A 23,560-nucleotide genomic window follows, 5' to 3' on the forward strand; every position below is an offset into this window, starting at 1 on the left:
AGCCGGTAAATATTTGGGCTTCGGATGTTTAGCAAAAAATCACTGTTCTAATTTTATGGTCAAATAGATCAGTGAGACAAGATAAATGTAGGCACTCTCGAATAATCAGTGAATTAGTAGCATGAAAGAGTTTCTTTGATTTTTATGGATCGGGTTCCTAAGAGAACTATTAGTGGGCCTTTCAGAGATGACAGTTGGTCTCCAAAATCATCTGAGAGTCCTACAGATAAATCGAATTCTAAAAGAGATTCATTTTTTTTTATCTATGTTTACTACAAAAAATTAATTTAGTTCTAAGGGCTCGTGGAGATCTTATAAGTTTGGTCAAGTTTCATAATATTGTCTCTACAAATGGTTATTAAAAAAACTAGTTTTGGGCCTCATGGTATAGAATTTTTTTTTTGGTCTTCACTATTACCTAATTTGAACCACATTGATTTTTTTTTAAATTGGATTCAAACAAATAAATTGTTTAGGGAAGAAATCTTCTTCATAAAAAAAGCCTAATCTGCTTACTTAATTTCTTGCTTTTTTTGGCTTTGTTAGATCTGGTTGTTAAAGAAAAAAAAAGTTATGAGCAAAATTCAGCTTCACTTGCTCCTTTCTTTGCAATATATTTACCATTTATGCTCGTATATCTTGTAAGCTAGTCTATCATGCGTTTAGGAAGAAGGGAAAGTATATCAGAGATGTAAGCTTTGCGACTTCTAGTAATTAATCCTTTCCTCTTTTTATTATTTCTTATTTATTTTTCACTTTTTAATAAACATGCTCCTTTTAAAAAAGCAAGAATTACTAAACCTAAATCTCTTTGGCTAACATCTGAGGTACGTCTTTTCCAAAAACAACGCAATGAGGCATTAAGGAAATTCAAGGCAACAAGGGATATACCAGATTGGGAGAATTATAAATTTCTGAGAAATCATACTCTGGCTACAATTAGAACAGAAAAAAGAAGCACCTAAATCTGTTGTGTAACGAAAAAAATAAACGTCAGCTTTGGTCGTCATTAAAAATTCAGCGTTATAATAATGGTGTATTCGATAATAGCCCGCATTTCACACTTAATCTTGCAACTGTTGAAGATGTAACTAAAATTTTAAATAGTATTAAGTCTAATGAGACTGGTGTGGATCAGATTTCACCAAAGAGAAAGCCAGAGCAATTACTTTTCTAGTGGGTCTCCCACTAAGAAAAAAAAATTTTAGGTAGTTTGACGCAAGAAGAAGATCAAGCACCCTCTAAAATACTGGACAATGGCAAGCTTAGTATTTTCTCTCTAAATATTCAGTCTCTAAGACACAAAACTGACGATCTATTTCTTTTGTTAAAAGAGCTTCATTTTCCTGAGATCGTTGCCATATCTGAACATTCGTTAAATATCGATGAGCCCGTTTTTATTAACAATTACTCTACAGTGGCCAGATTTAATAGAACAAATGTATCTCATGGAGGTACTTTGATAATGTCTAAAAGCAACGACTTTTCAGTAGTAATTAAGTTCGATAATTTAATAACTGAAAAACTATTTGAATTTTCCATTATCTATAGTAATAAATATGATCTTCATGTAATTTGTATATATAGAACACCTGACGCGGATGTAAATATATTCTTTCAAAAATTACTAAGCTTGCTTGAGTCTCTGCCTTTAAACAGCAAAATCTTTTCATGTGGCGACCTAAATATTGATTTTTCCAGTGTGTGTGCGGCTCAAGAATCTCTCCAGTCCATTTTCGATTCTTTTGGCTTAATCATACACATTAAATCACCAACCAGAATAACTAAAATCAGCTCGAGTACAATAGACTATGTCGTCGTATTTTCCTTTGATCCGGATTTCGTTGACTGTAATGTCCTAAACTCAGGCTTTTCAGATCATGAAGCAGTGTTAACAAAGCTTTCCATAATATCAAAAACTAAAAATGTTCCCCGCAAATTAGGCTATATTTTATCCGATCGAAATTTTCTAAATTTTAAGCACCTGTGTCTAACAACTGACTGGACTATCCACTCTTCTGATGTTGATTTAGAATTCTCTAGATTTATAAAAACGCTATCTAATCTGTCTCACAAATCCTTTCCTTTAAGGCCTCTTAAACTAAAAAAACATAAACCTTGGTCTACCCAAGGCTTACGTACATCTGCTAAGAACATGCGTTCATTATTTAATCTTAGAAAATTCTCCGATAGCGCTTTCTTTCATGACTATGTAAGACTATACAAAAAAGTTTATCAAAGGACTCTAAAAGCGGCAAAAGACATTTACTATAACAGGAGACTGGCACAGTCTGGTAATGTCGCTAAAGAATCATTGTCGATTGTTAATAATCTGAGAAATAAACCCTAAGTCCAATACTATCTCTACCTCTCCTGAGAACCTCAACAATTATTTTGTAAATGTAGCGAAGAATCTAATGAGTACCATAGCTCCTACCCACGATCCACTTTCTTATGTTTCTAGTGCAGATGAGAATTTACACAGTTTTTTCTTTACGCCAATAGTATTACCTGAGCTTCGCAGTACGATTAGGGAAATCAAAAATAAGAGCTCTTCTGGAACCGATGGACTCACGTTGAACATGTTTCTAAACCTGCCAGAGTGTACACTAAACCATCTTACAAATTTAATCAACCTGTCTTTTCAAAAAGGAGTTTTTCCCAACTGCTTTAAGAAGGCAATAATAATCCCTCTACATAAAGGAGGAGATAAAGATCAGTCTTCCAACTATCGCCCAATTGCTCTTCTTCCCACACTATCAAAAATTATTGAAAGATTAGTGAAAAAAAGGCTGCTATTATTTCTACTGAAATTTCAAATACTCACTCCTCAACAATTTGGATTTTTAAATAACAAATGCACAAATGATGCTATGTTTTCCCTTTTTAATAATTTATACTGTAGCTAACCAACATCCTACGGCAACAATCTTCTGTGACTTTTCTAAAGCTTTTGATTGCGTATACCATGATATCGGGTTTAGAGGTATGCCCCTTGAATGGAAAGTCATATCTCAATAACAGGAGTCAGTTTGTGAGCATTGATACTTCGATGTCTTCTTGCAAGCCAATAGAATGTGGAGTGCCTCAAGGTGCAGTGCTTGGCCCTATTTTGTTTCTCATATTTATCAATGATATCGCTAGTCTGAATATTAAAGGAAGAACCTGCCTATTCGCGGATGATACTAGTTTTACCTGGAGCAATCCGGATATTGCCGAACTTCATAAAATCATATCAAGTGACTTAACTTCTATCAAAGCATGGTGCGACTCTAATCTTCTTTGCCTTAACATCTCCAAAACTAAATTTTTGTCCTATAAAAATAATTTGCAAACTTTTGTACTGGATAACGCAACCATTGACGAAGCCGACTCAGTGAAATTTTTGGGGCTTACTGTTGACAAGTCGTTAAAATGGGACATGCACATTAACCCTTTAACAAGAAAATTAAGCTACGCTTGTTTTGCGCTAAGATCAATTTCCAAGGAGCTTAGCCTCTCAACCTCTATAACAGTATATTTTTCCCTCTTTGAATCACACCTTTGTTACGCCCTTCCTTTTTGGGGTGTGTGTAGTGTCACTCAATTTGACAAAATTTTCAGACTTATTATAGATTATATTAATTTATTATATTATAGACAATTATAGATTGGTATATTTGTTTTATTAGTTTTATTTTATTTTTTTGTGTGTTTTGTTTGTGTTTGTGTTTTACTTTAGTTATCAGCTTTGTCTACAAATTGTAAAATTTTTTGACAATAAAGCGATGGTTCATTCATTCATTCATTCAAGGTATTGTAGCCCCTTTATTGATAAATACATATGCCACTTAATAAATTGTTGTATAGAACCTCACTATTTCCCCGATCAATTAAAAGATTTAAACCGGTAAACCCTTATCAAAAGTTGCTAGCCGAGAAAATTATAACGACTTGCGCGTTATAAGTATACTTCCAGTACTTTCCAAAATATTTGAATGAGATGGTTTGTTATTTTTTTGATAAGGTCAGGTGGGGTAACAGTGTACGCGGGGTAAGTGTGTACACAAATTATAATATAATAACTTTCGCCAAAACACCTACGACATCTATGAAAAAAGTATTCAATCATATATCCCCACTAATCTAAAACATTAAATTGTCATAGATGTCATGTATTTTAACGTAGCGTGCTTTTTAAATTCGGAAGGCATTTTTTGCAACGTTAAATAATTTCAGTGCTATAGATTAATCCACTATCATCCGACGATCACAATACCTATAAGTATCAGTTTTGACAGAGATTAGAGGTATGTATTATTGTATATCTATTCATATTTTTAGTTTTTCTTACTACTAACCTAAATATTTTGTTTACTAAACAGTTGCCCCATGAAAAAAACGTATTGGGGCAATTGTGTAGTGATTAAGGCGGGCAAGTGTGTAGCATACTACACAGTACACACTTACCCCTTTCCTACGATTAGCAAAATTCATTATTAATTACCTATATTTTTTCCTTATTTTCAGATAAACGAACTTCAAATAGAAAAACTTTATACACTACAGATACATTAAAAAGGGCTTTAAATGAAATTGAGAGAGGTTTGATAACTCAATACGGCGCGCACAAAAAATATAACATTCCACAAATGACCCTGAGCTATCATCCGAAGAGGTTATCGAGATGTAAAGAGCTTAACGATGGGAAAAAGTATAGCGATTTCCAGCGAACAAGAAGAAAAGCTTGCTCAATGTTTAATAACAATGGAAAAATGGGGATGGGGACTAACTCGACGAGATGTATTTAATGTTGTTGAAAAGTATGTCATTCTAAATAAACTTAAAACGCCATTTAAAGCAGGCCGGCCAGGTAAAGATTGGTTTATAAGTTTTTCGAAGCGCCACAATTTATCCATTAAAAAACCCCAACCAGTGGAGTTTGCTAGAAGGAAATACTTAGATCCATTCGTAATTAATGGCTACTTTGATATTTTAAAAACACAGTTGGATTCCCTAAATTTGCACGACAAACCACGGCAAATATGGAATCTTGATGAAACCAATTTTTGTCTAGATCCAAGCAAGACAAAAATAGTAGGCAAAAGAGGAGCTCCATCTTCTAGAACAACTGCAGGCAGTGGAAGGCAAAATATTACGGTCTTAATGGCTGTTAGTGCAGATGGGTTTAAGGCGCCACCGTTAATAGTTTTCAAGGCAAAAAATATGTGGCAGGAATGGGTTGCTCCAAGTGATGAAGAATTCCCTGGAATAACGTATGCCACAATAGCAAACGGATGGATGGAATCAGATATATTTCTACAATATTTTAAAAAAAGTTTGTTAGAATCCTTTGGCCCAGAAAGACCAGTCTTGTTGATATATGACGGTCACGCGTCCCACGTGGATGAAAGATTAATTAGAGCAGCCAGGGAGAATGGGGTGATCATTCTTAAATTACCACCCCATTCATCCCATATTCTACAACCGCTTGACCTCAGTGTTTTTAAGTCTTTAAAAGTTAGATGGGAGTATGAGTTGATCAACTGGCAGAAGCATAATGAGGGAAGACAAATTCCAAAGAAAAAATTTAGCTCTTTAGTTTGTAAAATATGGAAAGAAACAAACCACGAAATTATATCTAATGGTTTTAGGAAAGGAGGTATTTTTCCATTTAATGCATGTGTTGTTGACAAGGACGACAAGTACGATTCATTATTTTACAAGAGATGGCAGCAACATCAAAGGGTACGAAGATTTCCTGATGAGTCGATGGATATATTGCAACCAGGATCCTCAAATCTAGGTCAAAAGGACAATAGTGCTATTGCCAATAATTTGAGACAACATTCCCTAAATATTAACAGAGAAGATACAAATCATCCTCATTTGTCAAGCCCTAATTCAAAACCAGGTCCTAGTGGATACCAAGGGCTACCAGAACAGCGATACTCTTTTGAAGAATTGCTATTGTCTACAGTTCAACAGACTAACGCACCCGAAAAAGTAAAGAAAAGAAAAGTGTGTTCTGGAGCCGAAGTTATAACTTCTAAGGAAGTTATGCGTCGCTTGATCGAAAAGGATTCGACTGTTTTAAAACAAAAATTAAAATCAAATAAAAATCGGCGCAAAAAATTTAAACCAAATTCCATGAATGAAGAAGAGGACATAAGTGATGAAGAAATTATATTCCAAGAGTGTGATGATGATATAATAGAGGAAGAGATGAGAAACGCGGAAGCAGTTGACGCATGTATGGAGCAAATCAGTAAGTCTTCTACAGATATACAAGAAGATGACTGGGTGCTAGTCTGCCTTTTAGGGAAAAAATCAGAAAAATATTTTGTCGGTCAAGTGATCTCTCATAATAAAGAGGATGAAGAATTGGAAATAAAATTTACCAAAAAAGTGCTAACTTTACACCCCTTGGCTTCTTCAACATTCACATGGAAAGATCCCGGAGAATGTGCTGTAGGTAGCAGAAGCGACATTATAAGGTCTCTCCCAAATCCCGTTTTAACCGGTCGGCGAAGTTTAATAAAATTTGATGTAAATTTTTCTGCATATAATATTCAATAATTCATGTTTATAAACTTAAAAGTGATTTACATTTAGTTATAATTAATGCATAGAATATTCTGTTTTCATTTTGTGTTTATAAATAAAAAATATTCACCCACATGTCACTTTGTGCCAAGACTTTTTTAAATAAAACGAGAAATTTGTGTTTGATTCTGCTTTATTTTTTATTGATAAATAAACCTAAACTTTCGCAACTTTACTAAACATTTACCCCACTTCACCTTAATGACATTATTCCGGCTACGCAATGTGGCTTTAGGGAGAACTTTGCTACCTCTGTAGCATTACTAAACGTACTGGATGATATAATGGACGCTATTGATAAGCAACAGATTGCTGTTCTAGTGCTTTTAGATTTCTCTAAGGCGTTCGATACAATAAACCATGCCCTTTTACTAGCTAAGCTTAAATAGTATGGCTTTTCAATGGAGTCTATATAGTTAATTGAGTCTTATTTGAATAATAGATTTCAGACAATATTTACAAATAATCAGGCTCACATTTTGTCTGAAGTGCCCCATCAGGGTTCTGTCCTGGGATCTCTGCTTTTCCTTGTTTATACAGCAGACATTCTTAAGTTCTTAAAAGTTTGTAAGGTGCAAGCGTTTGCTGATGATACGCAGATATATACAACTTTCAAATCTGATAATCTTAAAGAAGCAGAGATTGGTATAAACAATGACTTAAATATAATAAATCAATTATCTAAAAAACATAATTTAAAATTAAATTCCTCAAAGTCTTGTTTTATGGTTTTTGGAAATACAAATAAAACTGCAAATATTAAAAGTGTAATAAATGTTCATGTGGAGGGTTCTAAGGTTTCGGTTGTTGAAACTGCCAAAAATTTGGGCATTGTGATGGTCAGTAAGTTGAGATTCAGGGAGCATGTTAAAAAAATTGTTCAAAACTCGTTTGCAGCTTTAAAACTCTTAGATATTAATAGAGATATTTTTAATCTAAGTGTTACACGCAGCCATGGTGCTCTCTAATTTTAACTACTGTGATTATGTTTACGGTTTTTGCTTAGATAATGATTGTAAAATGCGCATACAAAAAATTCAAAATGCCTATATATCAGATTGGTTTATGGCTCACGTAAGTACGATCATATTTCGCAATATTTTAAAACAATTAACTGGCTTAAAATATAAATCGTAGAGTTCTTCACTTTTCCACAAGGCACCTGCGACTATAAGGAATAGATTGTTGTTTAGAGCAAATGTACACAGGGTAAATGTTAGAGCTAGAAATAAGTTAACCATGCCGGTCCATAAGAGTGCCATGTTTCAGCAATCGTCTTTTTACAATGCTGTTCAGTGCTACAATAAAATACCTGCAGAATTTGTTGACCTTCGTGCAGATAAATTTAGGAGGAAGTATAAAATTGTTCTTACGAATATTCAAAACAACTCTCTTACTATTTAATATGTATCAAATTTTCTGTTTTTTTATAGAAGAAGAAAACTTTTTTTGTGTTACATTATAATTGGGAATATTTCTTTACATATAACATGTTGTTATAATGTTGGTTTATATATTTCGAATACACCCTAATCTGGTTCAGTGGAGTAGCTATATAAAGCTAGACTGCGCCAGGTTTAGGTACTTTGTTTATTTTTTTTGTATGAAGTTTGTAATGAATTTAAATAATAAAAGACATTTATTATTATTATTATTATTATTATTATTATTATTACTATTATTATTATTATTATTTGATCTTCTCTAGCTAAAATTCACTAATATCTATCTATGTATGTTATACTGGTCGAAGTATCTCTATTTTAAGGCTTCTATTTTTTTATCTCTCGAAGGTTTTCAACTGTATTTCATATATCCCATCAAATTCCGAGCAATAAAGTATGTAAGTTTGTATATATCTTGTGAGTACTGCTGGCAAATCATAAAAACTTACAAGAATGGGTTCTTAGACCTTTATTGCTCGGAATTTGATAGGATATATGTGGATATTACATTTTAAACACTTCTTCACTATTTTATTAAATCTTCTACCTCCACATGCCTTACCAGCGGTATGTTTTGTTCTGTTAAAAGCCTTTGACTGTGTTTACCAGAGAAAACTGATGCCAAACCTTGAATACTATTATACTTTCCATGATATGGTTCAGACTGGTGTAATAATATTCAGACTTAAAACCGTATAATTACTTGGGTTGAATAACAGCAAAGTGGGTAATTCTGCATAAAGTCCAGTTCAGAGATCTATTAGAATCTTTGATGTGCCGCGAATAGTCCGTGTGCCGGTGTTGCTTGTATTATCACATGACATGCATGTTTAAATCGCAAAATTTTATGTGGAAAGAGTCATTAAGTAATATTCTAGGCGATATTTAATCGTTCCATCAAATAAATAAATATTTTAAATTTTTTTTTTAAATTTATACATTTGATTCGTAAGATTTGACTACAGATACCCACGTACTATTTTGTTAGACGTCTGACCTCAGTCGCAGTCACTGAAGCGTGAAAAGTTGCACAGGTCCGGCCTTAAAATTTATTTGTATTTAAAATTATATTATTCGGGATTTTTGGATATAGTTTTATAAAGTTAGAAATTCAGGATAGTTAATAGATAATATTTAATTAAAAGATAAGATTTAAGTACATAAAATCATTTTAACCAAAAATTGTCATTTAATAAGTTTAGTTTTTAGCACCATCAGTAGGGTGTTTATAATAAGTGATGCGAGAATAGGTGGTACAAAGTACTTAGGTCCATTTATTCTCTGGATTAAGGCATTAAACATTTACTTTTTGACACAAAAGGGTAAAGTCTTTTGGTTTGTCTTCAAATTGTATAAATTTTTTTTTTGTGTATTGACTCTATTAGTATTGCCTTAGCCAGGGTAAAAATTGATAATTAAATTATGTTCTTTTGAGTATTGACTTATTAAGTGTAGTTATGGTTGTAGCTTTGGTGTCATCAGCATATTCAAAATTCCTCACATTTGGTAAATCAACAGTGTATATTAGGAGAAGTAAAGGATCTAGGATTGACCCTTATGGCACATCCGAATCAATACGTTTAGCGTCAGAGAAAATATTATTAAATGACAAACACAACATTATTAAAAACATAGTACTAATTTTACAATGAACAATCCATACCATCAAATCCTTTTGAATAATCGAGATTAATATGACTAATATTTTATTAATCAGTTGTTGGCAGGTTAAATGATTTCCTTACTTTGTGATTTTACTGTTACATTTTGTTAAATTTCAGGCAGTAGGGTGAAACCACAAATAAAATAGAAAATGTATGTTTTTATGTTATAATTGTTATTTGTTAGTCTAATTTTAATAACACAGCTTTAATAACTAAGATTTTTTGATATAATGAACTTTTGACCCTACATTTGTCATATAAACAGTGAGAGTGATGAGTTAAAAAAATAAACAATTTAATTTATTGAAGATTCTAACTTGAAATAAAAATAGCTATCTTTTAAATTTAAAAACCAAATACTATGCCTATAATTTGGGCATTCTTTTAAAAATCTTAAAACAATACACTTAGAATTAAATATATTTTTCATTATTTGTCAATTCTAAAATTTTGTTTGTTGTTTTGGCAGTGTATAGTATTTCCATAATATTTTATATTCAATAACAGGCGATTGAGTGGATTCCACGCATGTTTTTGTCAATTTTGGGCAGTAAAATCATCATGGGTCTATTTTAAATTTAGTAGATTGAGTTATTTTTATATTTTAATATTGTTTTTTTAATTCTAGATTTTAGGCAATTTATATATCTATTTTTTGTGAGACAATCCAGCCTCGAATTAAATTTGAATTATTTCAAGCAAGTAAATTAATAATAAATAAATAAATAAAAATAAATTGTAATAAATTAGATAGAGCGATCCTTAAAGATTTCTTTAAAAACACGACGAAAGTAATAGAAAAACAGCCCAAAAATTTATCTGATGGGTACGGCCCCGTAATACTCAAAATTAGTGGGATAGAGAGAGATACACAATCACTTACACAACCTAAAGTAGGAATCGCCAGAACGCAGGTGTTTTATCTTTGTTTAATAGACTGGCTAAAAATTTCTTCTATTCTTTCTAAAAATGGACATTTTCGAAAGACAAATAAAAAATAATGTAAAACATGGGGTTTTACGTATATTTAAAATGATTTCATAGATAAATTATATAAAATTTTGGCATTTAAGCATGTATATCATGCGACAATAAATACGACATTGGTGCACGGACTATTTAGTGCGGCATCTGCGACACATCAAAGATTCTAATAAATCTCTGAACTGGACTTTACCATCACTATTTTCCAACGTCCATTTAATTAATCAAGAAGTTGTGGTATAGATGGTCATTTACATGGTTTAATTTAGTTAGTGGAGAGGGCGTGTATGCAGTACAATCTTTTCGCATTCCGATCTAATCAAGATGAGTTATATGTAGACCGACCCTTAAATGAATTGGCCGCCGCGAACCTTGTGTCTTGGCCGTATATATATTACCTGCGCGCGAAGTGAAGTAAAAATTTGATCACTTAAATAAATCGAAGCCCCGGCCGCTATTGATCTTGATCGCAAAGATAAGGAAGTCGAAACTGTGTAGAAGTTAATTGTTAATTATCCAGAGGAAATTTCAAGTAATTGAACTAGGATTTTTTTAAATAATGAGAAGGTTATTATCTTGATTAGACCTGAAAAGAAATTATAAGTTTTGCTGTTAAGCTACTAATAAAGATAATGATGATTTTCATAAAAGATTGCTGAATAGAATATTATATTGGCCGGTATCTATTTAATTTATCTTGTACCGTAGATAATTGGGTAACCTTTTAATAACATGTTCTGGGAAAAACCTGAATAGATAAAGCAGTAATATTATAATAAGGCCCTAATCTGATTCCAAGCTCGATCGAATATAATACAAATAAACGTCCCTTCGATGTTCCCTTTGCCTTGCCAACACCTTAAATTTAACCAAACAAATTATGTATATTAGCTTGACAGCGGCACCACTAGGTTTGTTAAATCCTGAGACCAACCATATATCTCTGAAACCAAACATCAGATTTCGATTAATTTTAATCACCGACTTTTTTAAAGAATCGCCTTTTTAAGATTAGACACTGCGACGTTGCAAGATTTCGACTCTTGCATTATATTGGATCTTTTGCATTAGAAGGCAAACACTAAACTCATCTAGGATCCTTCATAGGCATATAACGCATTTTAAAAATGCATAACACGGCGCTTTGAGCTGCGCAGCGAATTCTCGCATTTGCATTGAGCATCCATTAATATCTCTCGTAATATCATGCGCATGCGGACTGGATTATACGAGTATCATGAAATGTTGTTAGATTAATTCTTTTATTTTCACTTACATAGTGGGTAATTTAAAGATTTGAGCAAGCAGCGAGAGTGTAACGACACATAATAGAAAGAAATAGGAGGTTTTCTGGAACGATCTCCACATGACGATTTGGAAGGGAGCAGGCAAAAAAAAAGGAGTTTTGTTTACATAGATATTTGCCGATTCTCTGTTAACGAGTCTACACAAATTTCCAAGGGAAGAAATTTTTAGCTATACAAGGTGTCTACTATAAAAACCGCCAAACTTTAAGAGGTGATTGATTATACAAGTCATTTGCAACAAAAAAGTCGTATAACATTTTTTCGAAAAGTTGTTAGTTCTTCTGGTTTTTAACATTTTTTTGATTTCATCAAATTTCTTTGTTTTTTTCATATAAACAAGAATATCTCCGTTATTCTTACCACCACATAAAATTTAGATATACCATCTGAAAGAGAATTAAATTTGCTAAAAGATGATTATATTTAAGTTTTTGAGTAATCTTTTATACCGGGTGTTATCAGAAGTGAAATTAGTAACATTTAGGAAATGTGCAAAATTAGTGGTATCTTCTTCGTTGTCGTTTTTCTAAACTTTGGTAAATGGGGACATGTTTTTTTTAGCAAAAACTACTGCATTTAATATGCTTTCCCATGATATACTTTTGTGATAGCTATTTGTTTCCGCAGCAATATCATGGGCAAAAGAAAGAAAACCACTACCTACTCGAGGATTATCTCTTGACCAATAATGGGTGTTCTTCCGGTTAAAAATTCCATTATTTGTAACCATGCTCTCGTCGGACCAGATAATCCTATGGGGAAATGTTTCATCCTCCTGACACTTCCTGGTGTACCATTCACAAAATGTTCTGCACCTTTCTTCGTCACCAGGTCTGAGGCCTTGACAGATTCTGAATTTAAACGGGTGATATTTATGTTTTTTCAAAATGAAACGGGCAGTAGCTTTTGGTATTCCAGTAACAGATATTTCCGGTTTTTCAGTTACAGCAAAAAACCACATTATTTTCTTTTTCTTCATTGCAGGGTTTATTTCTTGACAATACGCTTCTTAAACGCACCATACTGCTTAAGATTGAAAACCAATCGTCCGAAAGTTTTTGTACTAGGTTGTTTCCTGTCTGGATAGTTATTTAAATAAAGGGTGAGCCATCTATTGGTCCGATTTTGATAGCCTGTCGATAGTGGCGCTGTCAACTTTAGCACTATATGTTGTTGATTATAGTTTAGTTCTAACCTTCCGCTGAATAAATATGAATCGGTTTTCTTTAGAACAACGCTTTGAAATACTGAAAACTTATTTTGAATTTCGGTCTCTCATGAGTGAAACAGTGCGAAAATTGCGTACAAAATTTGGAAGAAATGAAGCACCTACCGCGCGTGCTATTGGAAAATTGGTGCGTAAAGTTCATGAAACTGGGATGCTGGTCGATGCCAGACGTGTGCCGCATACACGTCCGCTGCTTACAGCTGAAGCAATCGCTGCAGTGACCATTTCACGAACCACTCCGAGGAGGATTTTGCACAAAGACCTCGATATGTTTGCGTACAAAATGTAACTCATTCAGGAACTGAAAACGAATGACCTTCCACGTTTACACTTCGCAGAGTGGGCTTTAAACGAATTGAACGATGACCCAAATTTCGCACGAAAAATCATCTTTATCTGACAAAGCGCATTTTCACCTCGGAGGCTACGTTAACAAACAAAATTGCAGAATTTGGGGAACGGACAATCCACAGGTCGTCGTACAGAAGCCGATGCATCCAGCCCGAGTCACTGTGTGGTGTGGATTTTGGAGTGGTGGCGTGATTGGTTCTTTCTTTTTCGAAAATGCGGACGGTCACGCCGTGACAGTCGATGGTGAACGTTATCGCAACATGATAATTGACTTCTTGTGGCAGGAATTGGAAGATATAGATCTCGACGAATTATGGTTTCAACAAGATGGCGCAACTTGTCATACCGCCGGGCGTAGTATCAACCTTCTGCGCACAAGATTCAACAACTGCTCGCTGCTGATGATTTGACGCCGCTAGACTTTTTTCTGTGGGGTGCATTGAAGAGTGCAGTTTATGCCAACAATTCCCAAACAATTGATCACTTGAAACAGAATATTCGTGCCGCAATTGCCCAAATTAACCAGGAAACAGTGGACAAAGTCATAAATTGACCAAGTCGGATATTGCTCGAAAATTTTCTCTTTTGAGGGCAACAGTAAGTCAAATAATAAAAAAGTTTAATCTTCGTGGAAGTGTTGTTCCTCTAAAAAAAAACTGGCCGACCAAAGAAGACCACTAGTCGTGTTGACAAATTAATTTTGAAAAAAGCAAAACTTGACCCATTCGCAACTTCAAAAGAAATCAAGCTGCATTTGGAAGAAGAAGGTGTGGGTTCAGTTAGTTGTCGTACCATTAGAAGGAGACTTCAATATAGTGATTTAAAAACAAGATGCGATTGAGCTTTGCTCGAGAACATAGTCACTGGACAGTCTCCGAATGGAAAAAAGTTATTTTTAGTGATGAATCAAAGTTCAACTTGATTAATTCGGATCGCAAAAGATATGTTAGGCGTCCTGTGAACCAAAGGTATGATCTCAAATATACGGTGTCCACAGTCAAGCATGGAGGTGGTTTCGTGATGGTGTGGGGGTGTTTTTCGGGCTATGGGATGGGTCCACTACACTTGATAGAAGGCACGATGGATTGTTTCATGTATAAGGACATACTGCAGGATGTTATGGTACCTTACGCTGATGAAGTTATGCCACTCAACCACTACACTGAAAAAACTGATTGTAAATTTACTTTTTAAGTTTACAGAAATTTCAGTAGTGTTACAACAATTATTCAGTAAAATTTAAATATTTTGTAATAAACCAAGTATTTACTTAAATTCCTAAAAAACTTGTGTAAATTTAAATCATTTTGTGAAACTTCTAAGCAATATTACATTAGATTTGTAAAATTACCGAAGAAAGTTGCAAAATCACATTCATATTATAAAAATACATAATATTTGTAATTGTTTTTACTATTATAATGTAAAATTACAAGTTTTTTGTAAATTTATACCTTAATTCTTAAATTTACTTTGGCTATGTAAACCGCGGCCAATGAGAGTGCGTGTTTACGCGTCCCCCAGCGATTCCGAAATTTTCAACGTAAATGACGACTAAAATATTATTTTTGACTTACGACAGGTAATAAAGAATTTTGTGCTAGTCCTTTTGTTTATCTTTACTGTTTCTTCGTGCCTATAAGTATCAGGTAAGTTAAATATTTACATTAATACCTGTTAACAATGATTACTTGTCAAATTGCCTGACTGGTCAATTTGCCAATTTCCATATAATCTGTGCGTGGTCCTTTATGAAAATGTCTTATTACCTATTAGTATGCATTTAGTATAGATTTTCAGCAAGTAAAGGTTATATAAACTTGTAATAGAAAACTTGTAAACTAATAATGTTAATGATTTATATTTATATTTACTAATATTCATTTTATATATATCCTTCTTAAACGGCGTTGTTTTTAATGCCATTTGGAGCAAAATAACTATAATTTTAATAACAAAAAATAAACTAAATAATATAAATAAACTTTTGTCATAAGATTAATTATTATATGTACTTATTTTATTCCAGGACATTACTGATGACTCTTCTCTTGAGCTTGGTATGGACCACGGAACTGTATTATGTGGTGGTAAGTAAAAATTTTTTTTTTGAAAAAGATTATAAGTATTTGTTTTTATTTGTAGGCTCTAACAATACTATAAAAATATATCTAGAACAAGAACCTGTTACGGAAAAATGTGACTCATTTGGAGGAGCATTGCATTGCTTAATTGCTCTTTAATTTGGAATATCCCAAAGAAGAAATGCAATGTCCTGCATTTTGGAGTTCCTTCAAAGATATTTTAAAAAAATACACCCCGAAGCAGGAACCAAATCGAAAAAACAAAATCTTTTGAAAAGAAAGGTTATTTCATATTAACCGAAGTTCTGAATAATAAATTATTATTTTATTAAATAATTATTTATAAATTATTATATTATTTCTTTTTTTGAGTCCATAAATGTTAAATGAATTAGTTCCAACCTTAAAGGGTTTTTTTGTGAGATTTAGCTTGTAAGTAGGTACCTATATTAACATATTTGATATTAGACGGGGCCCCAAAATGTATATAGACTATGTCAAAGTTCTTGGCTACTTCAAGAGTTTTAAGAGTTTATGTTTGTTTGTATATTGAAGAGTTTAAGTTTTAAATATACTTGTTATTTTCCTTTTTTTTTTTAAACTTACCATGTAGTTTTGTTATGTTCCTACTGAGTTTAATGAATTTCCATTGAGTTTTGAAAAAATAAATCATTTGTATTTTTTAAATTGCCACTTTAGTCTTTTATTTAATTTATCTAAAATACTAAACAAAAAACTGTAGCTAGTAAAAAAATACAATTATTCCAATGTAATTTTACCAGAGCATTTTTTACATTTACAACGTGGTATTACAAAAAAATGTTATTTCACAAATAAAAATTACTAAAAATTTGAAATATTAAAAGGGAAATCTAAATTACAAATATTTTGTGAATAATTATTGATTACAAATATTTTGCGATTTTACAACAAATATAATGGTCATACTAAAAGCAGTAGATTTATTGTAAATTCACAAAATATTTTTTTCAGTGTACTTTCAACATGATAACGATCCGAAACACGCATCCAAGGTCGTTAAGCAATGGTTGACCCAAGAAAAAATTAATGTTATCAAATGGCCGTCACAGTCACCGGACCTAAATCCGATCGAGAACATTTGGGATTACATTGATCGTCACATCCGATGTAAAAATTTCAAAAATAAACAAGAACTTTTTGAACCTTTGAAAGCATGCTGGATATCCATTGACACGTCCTATATTGACAATTTAATTAGGTCAATGCCCAAAAGGTTGGTACATTATTGAATAAAACCCTTTAAATTTTCTATACTTATTTTTATTTTAGTAAGCTTTGAATTTGTCAATTTAATTTTGGCCACTTGAAAATTGTTTAGTTTTTTTATTTTTTTTTATAAAATTGGGTATTACGAATAAATAGTTTAAATATAATTAAACATTACAAATAGGCTCCGTTCTTTTTTAATCAGGTACTGTCCCACCTAATTTATCATTTCCTAAACCGTGATATAAACAAATTTGAAAAATAAGTAGTTGTCAATCTACTTTTGGCCACCAGTGTATATTTTCAGATAATAAGTTGAGTGTCTCGGATAATACACGAAAATGGCCAAACAAAAGAAAACAATGAATGGCTGTAGAGAAGATTTGTTTGAAATTATAAAATTCACCTTTTTTCCGTTAACAATGGCAACGTGGTAGAACACTAATCGTAGCCGGCGATCCGGGCCTTAAGCGGCGCGGGTGGTAAAAAAGTAGAGACGACACCGAAAATTAATGAATGTTTAGACGAAAGTTGATTGAGATGCCTCACGAGACGATCGGCGGAGATAAAGAGCTTATGGACAAATAGATTTTGACTACGATTCATTGTTGCGTTAAATAACATGATTAGAGGTTGAATTATCTACTTAAGATAATTACTGTCATTTAGCCAGCCATTTAACGGATTTAACCCTTTGGCTTTTAAACCTTTGTTTTGTTAACAATCAATTATAGTTAAAGATTTTAACTGATATTCGATTCAACAAAAGCTCTCTATGGTTCTAATGGTAGTGGTTTTTGAAACCTTGACAAAGAAAATTGAGTAAACAATGAAACAGATGCCCAATCAAATGAGAATATCTGCAATCGGTAAACGAATTGAAAAGCTGCCAAATGGAAAAAGAGGCAGCGAATTAATGGAGTTCTCGCCATAAAAAAGCGATGCGGCGTTATCTATCTGATCTTTGCATACGTTTAAAGGCAGGCCCAACTAACAAAAATCGTTAAAAATAATCCTATTAACTTTTAGACGGGTTACTCCGGCGTTCTTTATTTTCGCTGGCGCGGCGACTTAGCGCCCTGTAATAAAACATATCAACCGTGAGATGACTTTGCCAGGTCCGTAATTTATTATAGCATTAAACGTTTCCGACCTTTTATCTTCGACCATCAGCAACTACATTTTATCAAAAAAGTATCCAAATTATAAATTTTTCGTGTGCCAATCTCGATTATGATCACTTTTATTGGTTGAAACTTTGATCACAATAATTACCTTTCAACTTTTCAAAATTTTTAGTTTACTGGTTACTTCAAGGCACAGATTATTGCATAAGGAAATTCACACTTAATAAAAACCATATTTCTATTCGTAACATTTGCTCTTAATTCGTTCCTATTCCTTTTCCAAGACACTACTATATGATATCTTATCTTATCAAATTATTTCTACTTAGTCTAACAGTTGATACTGTCCACAAAATCCAGCAAAGTTCTTTAAACCTTTATCAGGCCAAATCATGAATTTTTCACTTCAGACACAATTTCTAAAGACAGTCAAAAAAGAAAAACCTCTCTTTTATTTCAACTAAAAATGCTTCCGTCATCCTCCACTAAATTTATTTAAAAATTATTCATCCTACATGTTTCAGACATATAACATGTCCATCATCAGGGATCTATAAAGAACCAGTGAAACTTATAAGGTAAAGATATTAAAATTACCTACAAAATTGAGGATTTTCGTCAATACATATAAAAAGCTATAGTGCCTCTGGCAAGGTTAAAACAACTGACAATGAATAAAAATGGCATCTACATTAATGATAAGAAGGCTTAATTAATTAACGAATAACAAATTGGACGTTGAAGACAAAAAACTTACATTAAGATGCATGAGAAAGGGACTAAAACTGGATCTACACAAACATTAAAATCACATGATTACAACACTACGATAATTGAAAGAAGTCGTCCATATTCTCAAAGAGACTCTGATATAAATAAGTCAAAGGAGAACAACACAAAGTCTCGGTCTCAAAAATTCTTTAATTTGTTAGAATGGTGACACGTGTTTCGCTCCTAAGAGCATCATCAGACCTCAAGAAGGTTAAAAACACGCCCGACTGGGTCCACCAACACACCGTTCAGTGTGTGTGTATATTTGACTTTAAAAAATATACATACACACACTGAACGGTGTGTGTGTGTATATTTGACTTTAAAAAATATACATACACACACTGAACGGTGTGTGTGTGTATATTTGACCCAGTCGGGCGTGTTTTTAACCTTCTTGAGGTCTGATGATGCTCTTAAGAGCGAAACACGTGTCACCATTCTATTCTAACAAATTAAAGAATTTTTGAGACCGAGACTTTGTGTTGTTCTCCTTTGATTTACTACGATAATTGTTACGTCAACAAGTCAACAAGAACTAAGAACAAAAGAACCATATAAATTTTCAAAAGATAGGGTGCTCCTTATTTAAAATGTGGTACCTGTAATTTGTAAAAATAGACTACAGATGGGTGTACTAGAAATGATACTGACTCTTTAATTAATAGAGAATGAAAAGGCGTTATAAATTAGCATTAAAATCTAATGAATTAAAAAAAATGTGTGGATGAATGATTTATTTGACCATTGACACATGTAATATTATTATTCTGTACAGCTCTATTTATCTCTAAAATTTCTAGTAAATCTAATTTATTACTTTTATGGGAGAAATGTAAATATTTGGTGTCTAAAAGAGGATTGAACTTATGGTTATTGAGATTGGTTATGTGATCTCTTTTATTTGTTTAAAAAATACCTCAGGGTCACACCAAGAATACCTGTGGAAGACTAAGCAAGAAAGAGTTCTGAAAGGACTTGGAAGATACATTCATTCATGACTTGACAACGTTCTTCCAAGGAATTTTGGTTGCATTTAATCCAGAGAATCTTGGTTGGATTGTTTGGGGATTTGGAGGATATATCAAATGGCAAAAGAGTTGTTCTCTTTCAGAGTTACGAAGTTATTGAAATAAACTGATTTTGGGATTCTTTTCTAAGAGGGATTCTATTCTTCTTCTGGGATTCTTTCTAGTTATGTGACGCAACCAGGCCAATAACCCCGATGACCGGACAATCCTGCTTATTCATATAATATTATTTCATTATTATTGTATCGCAAAATAAGCATTTATAAGTAATATTAGTTTCCATAATTAGTTTTACTTTTACTTATCTTTTAATTTTCGAGTAGTAAAGATCGTAGTTAAATAGATAGTCAACCCCTTTTTTGTGCAGAATTATTTAAATAAATTTAATTTTTTGAAAAGTTAGTATTCATATATAATTCCATCACTGGATCCTACCGACTGCGCCAGGTCCATTTACATTTATTTAAAAATTTGTAATAAATTTTGTCTATTAAATGAAAGGGAAATCCGTTGTTGAGAGCAATATGTTTTATAATATTCAGTTCTTTAGCGAAAGCTTTTTTTGACAAGGGGATATTAAACAATTTATACAGGTTGTTTCAGCATGATACCATAACAACAATTGTTTAAAATCAACGCTTATCAATGTCAATTCTCAATGTCATGTTTAAAAATTTTATAGCTTACAATTTTTAAACATTTATTGCTCATGGAAAACTTTACCAATCAAGAATTGGCGGATACGCATTTGGCATACCGAGCAACAAACTGCAATGCACGAGCAGCATCGCGGTTGTACCATGAACGTTATCCCGAACGACAGCATCCTGGATACAAAAAGTTTATTGCGGTTTATCGGCAGCTCGCTGAGACAGGCATGTTTAAGACCAAGATGCATGATACTGGTGTTGCTCCAACCGTAAGAACGGCGGAATTTGAAGAAGAGGTGCTTCAGCGAGTCGCCGATGAACCATCAAATAGCACACGTGACGTCGCTAAGAATATGAATACGAGTAACTCTTCTGTCTGGCGGGTACTACACGAGCAACAACTCCATCCTTACCACTTCCAGAAAGTTTAAGTTATGACTGCAGCCGATTATCATCGTAGAGTTCAATTTTGTCGATGTCATCTGGATCACATCATTGCACAACCAAATTTTTTACGATATGTTTTGTGAACCGATGAAATCTCTTTCACAAGAGACGGTATTTTTAATAGTAGGAATAGCAATGTTTGGGACGAAGAAAATCCTTATGCAATTTTTTCATGAAAACATCAGAATCGTTGGTCTGTCAACGTATAGGCAGGCATTGTTCATGATTATTTAATTGGGCCATACCTTCTACTGGAACGATTAACAGAACCTATTTATCTGCGTTTCTTGGAGGAAGTTCTCCCAGAACTCCTTGAAAATGTTCCACTAAACGTTAGACAGCAAATGTGGTTTCAGCATCATGGAGCGCCGGCTCACTTTGCTGTACAAGTACGCGAGTATTTGGCTCAGCGGTTTGGGCACCGTTGGATTGCCAGAGGTGGAGCAGTTTCTTGGCCTCCTAGGTCACCCGATTTAACGTCGCTCGATTTTTTCTTGTGCGGACATGTAACGTCTTTAGTCTACGAAACTCCAATAGAATCAGAGCTAGACTTAATTGGACGAATAACAGCAGCATTTGAAATCATTCAAAACGAGGATCAAATTTTTAGTGTAGTCCGTCGAAATCATGTGCGGCGTTTAAATCGGTGTATTGAGGTTGGAGCGAGACATTTTGAACAATTATTGTGATGGTATCATATATAAAAGGTAAAAATAAATGCAGCAGATCCTATTTAGGTAATTAATGTTTTTTATAAATTTTAACGCGTCTTAGGGCCGTAGAGGCGTAGTGACGCATTTTCGGACATGGGTGCCTATAATCAAATAGATTCTACTGTTGCACTGAACAACCCCTAGAAGTTTGATCCCATAGTTCTGAAACACCCTGTAGAAAAATGAATTGAAGGAGGCAAAATTGTATAAGAAGGGAGAATCTGAAGAGTACTGAATTACAATTATCGGTAGTGGTGTAAGCCGATATATTTCAAAAATAAGTTTATTGTTGCATTTTTTAATTAGAAGGTCAAGAAAAGACAAAATATCATCTGCTTCGTCTTCGATGGTGAATGAAATGTTTGGGTATAAGAAATTTACAAAACTAAGAAAATTTGGCAGGACTTCCTCTCTGCCATTCCAGGTTATAAAAATGTCATCCACATACCTCTTATAAACCGCGAGACAACCTCTAAACCTACCCTCAACTATTTCTCTTCCTAGATGACTCATAAAAATCTCGCTCAGACCCTCAATTCGACTAAGAGATGTTTTTAATAGAAGAGTTCTCACTAACTTTAAACAGTCGTTGGGAGGGATGCTGGGAAAAAGATTTTTTACATTCAAGGAAATAAGTTTAGATTCATGAGGGATAATGAGATTTTTTCAAACTATTGGTTAGATCAACATAATTCTTAGTCGAATAAATAGTTTTAAAGTTGGCCACCTCCCTGAGAACGTTATTCAATCAAGACGAGAGATTACAGCATGAGGAGTTAACAAAGGAAACCACTGGTCTTATGAATTTTGAGGAGACCATAAAGGATCGGAGTTCTAGGATTCATTGGATACAGTTTTTCTTTTTTAGTGTTAAAGAAATGGAGAGTTAAGCTACACCTGTCCAATGTTTGCTTAATTTTCACTGTAATATTTAAGCTTAATTATTACAGTAGAAGAGACAGTTGATAGTAGCTGCATGAAAAGACGGCTTCCTCAATGCATTTTTATCTTAAACACATTGCGTATAGAGAAACTTTGAATCAATGATAGGAATGGTAAATCAATAAATATGGAAAGATTTTCTTATTCCTCAAAGATTCTTGGAATGGTAATAAAAATGCTGATAAGCTTACAATTGAATTATTTTGTTTAATTAATGGGCGTAATGCAATAAGTCCATATATTGGAAGCCTTGTTTGTATACGATCTATAGTGAGTCTGGTATAAATGTCAGATATAACAAATAGGAAAAAGTCTGTAATGCTGTCTTCGTTAAATCATGGCTGAATTATTTGATTGGAAATGAATCATCATTTTATCTCTTGGAGACATTGAATTTAAAGAAATTTTAATCCAAGGATGGATATATTAAGTCACTGAAACATAAAAGGATAGTAAAAATGCTGGTAAGATTAGAATTTAATTATTCCATAAAATTCCATTCATCAATGAATCTGATAAAAATATCAATGATATTCAGCATGCATAAAATCCTCTATATGAAAATCTAGGAAATCAATTATATGAGAAATAAGAAAAACTTTTTAATGATTAATTAATTCATGAAAGTGATGCTGTTTATATTTTTGAAGACATTTGCTTGAAATTTAGACTGCACATATTTGAATTATATTTATTTAGGAAAGTATTTAAAGTTAGTGGGAAAATGAATGTTTTTTTTCTGACAGACGTCCAATGAACCGAATTTAACTGTTTTAGGTAAAACTTATCGTTTCTTTAACTTTTTTGCCTCCTATAAAATTTTGATTTAAGCTACACCTTTCGAGATATTTTAAATAATGTAAATCGGTATTACTAGCATGCATAACTTAATTTTACATGACACGTTTTTATTTGTATGAGTTATTAGCTCTGTACAGCTCAATCTAAAATATTATCGAGTTTGGTCTACCCTTTTATGTACT

The 23,560-nt window shown here is 32.9% G+C and overlaps 1 protein-coding gene and 1 long non-coding RNA gene across 2 annotated transcripts in view; one reads left to right on the plus strand and one right to left on the minus strand.

The window, feature by feature from the left end:
• Positions 1-23,560, minus strand: part of LOC126735689 (protein rhomboid) — a 170,574-nt gene that overhangs the window by 64,754 nt on the left and 82,260 nt on the right. The window lies entirely within an intron of this gene.
• Positions 14,851-16,110, plus strand: LOC126735996 (uncharacterized). Its single transcript, XR_007660583.1, has 3 exons — positions 14,851-15,373; positions 15,594-15,654; positions 15,710-16,110. It is a non-coding gene; the product is annotated as an uncharacterized LOC126735996 (long non-coding RNA).

The sequence above is a fragment of the Anthonomus grandis genome, chromosome 1 (assembly GCF_022605725.1).
Source record: "Anthonomus grandis grandis chromosome 1, icAntGran1.3, whole genome shotgun sequence".
Lineage (NCBI taxonomy): Eukaryota > Metazoa > Arthropoda > Insecta > Coleoptera > Curculionidae > Anthonomus > Anthonomus grandis.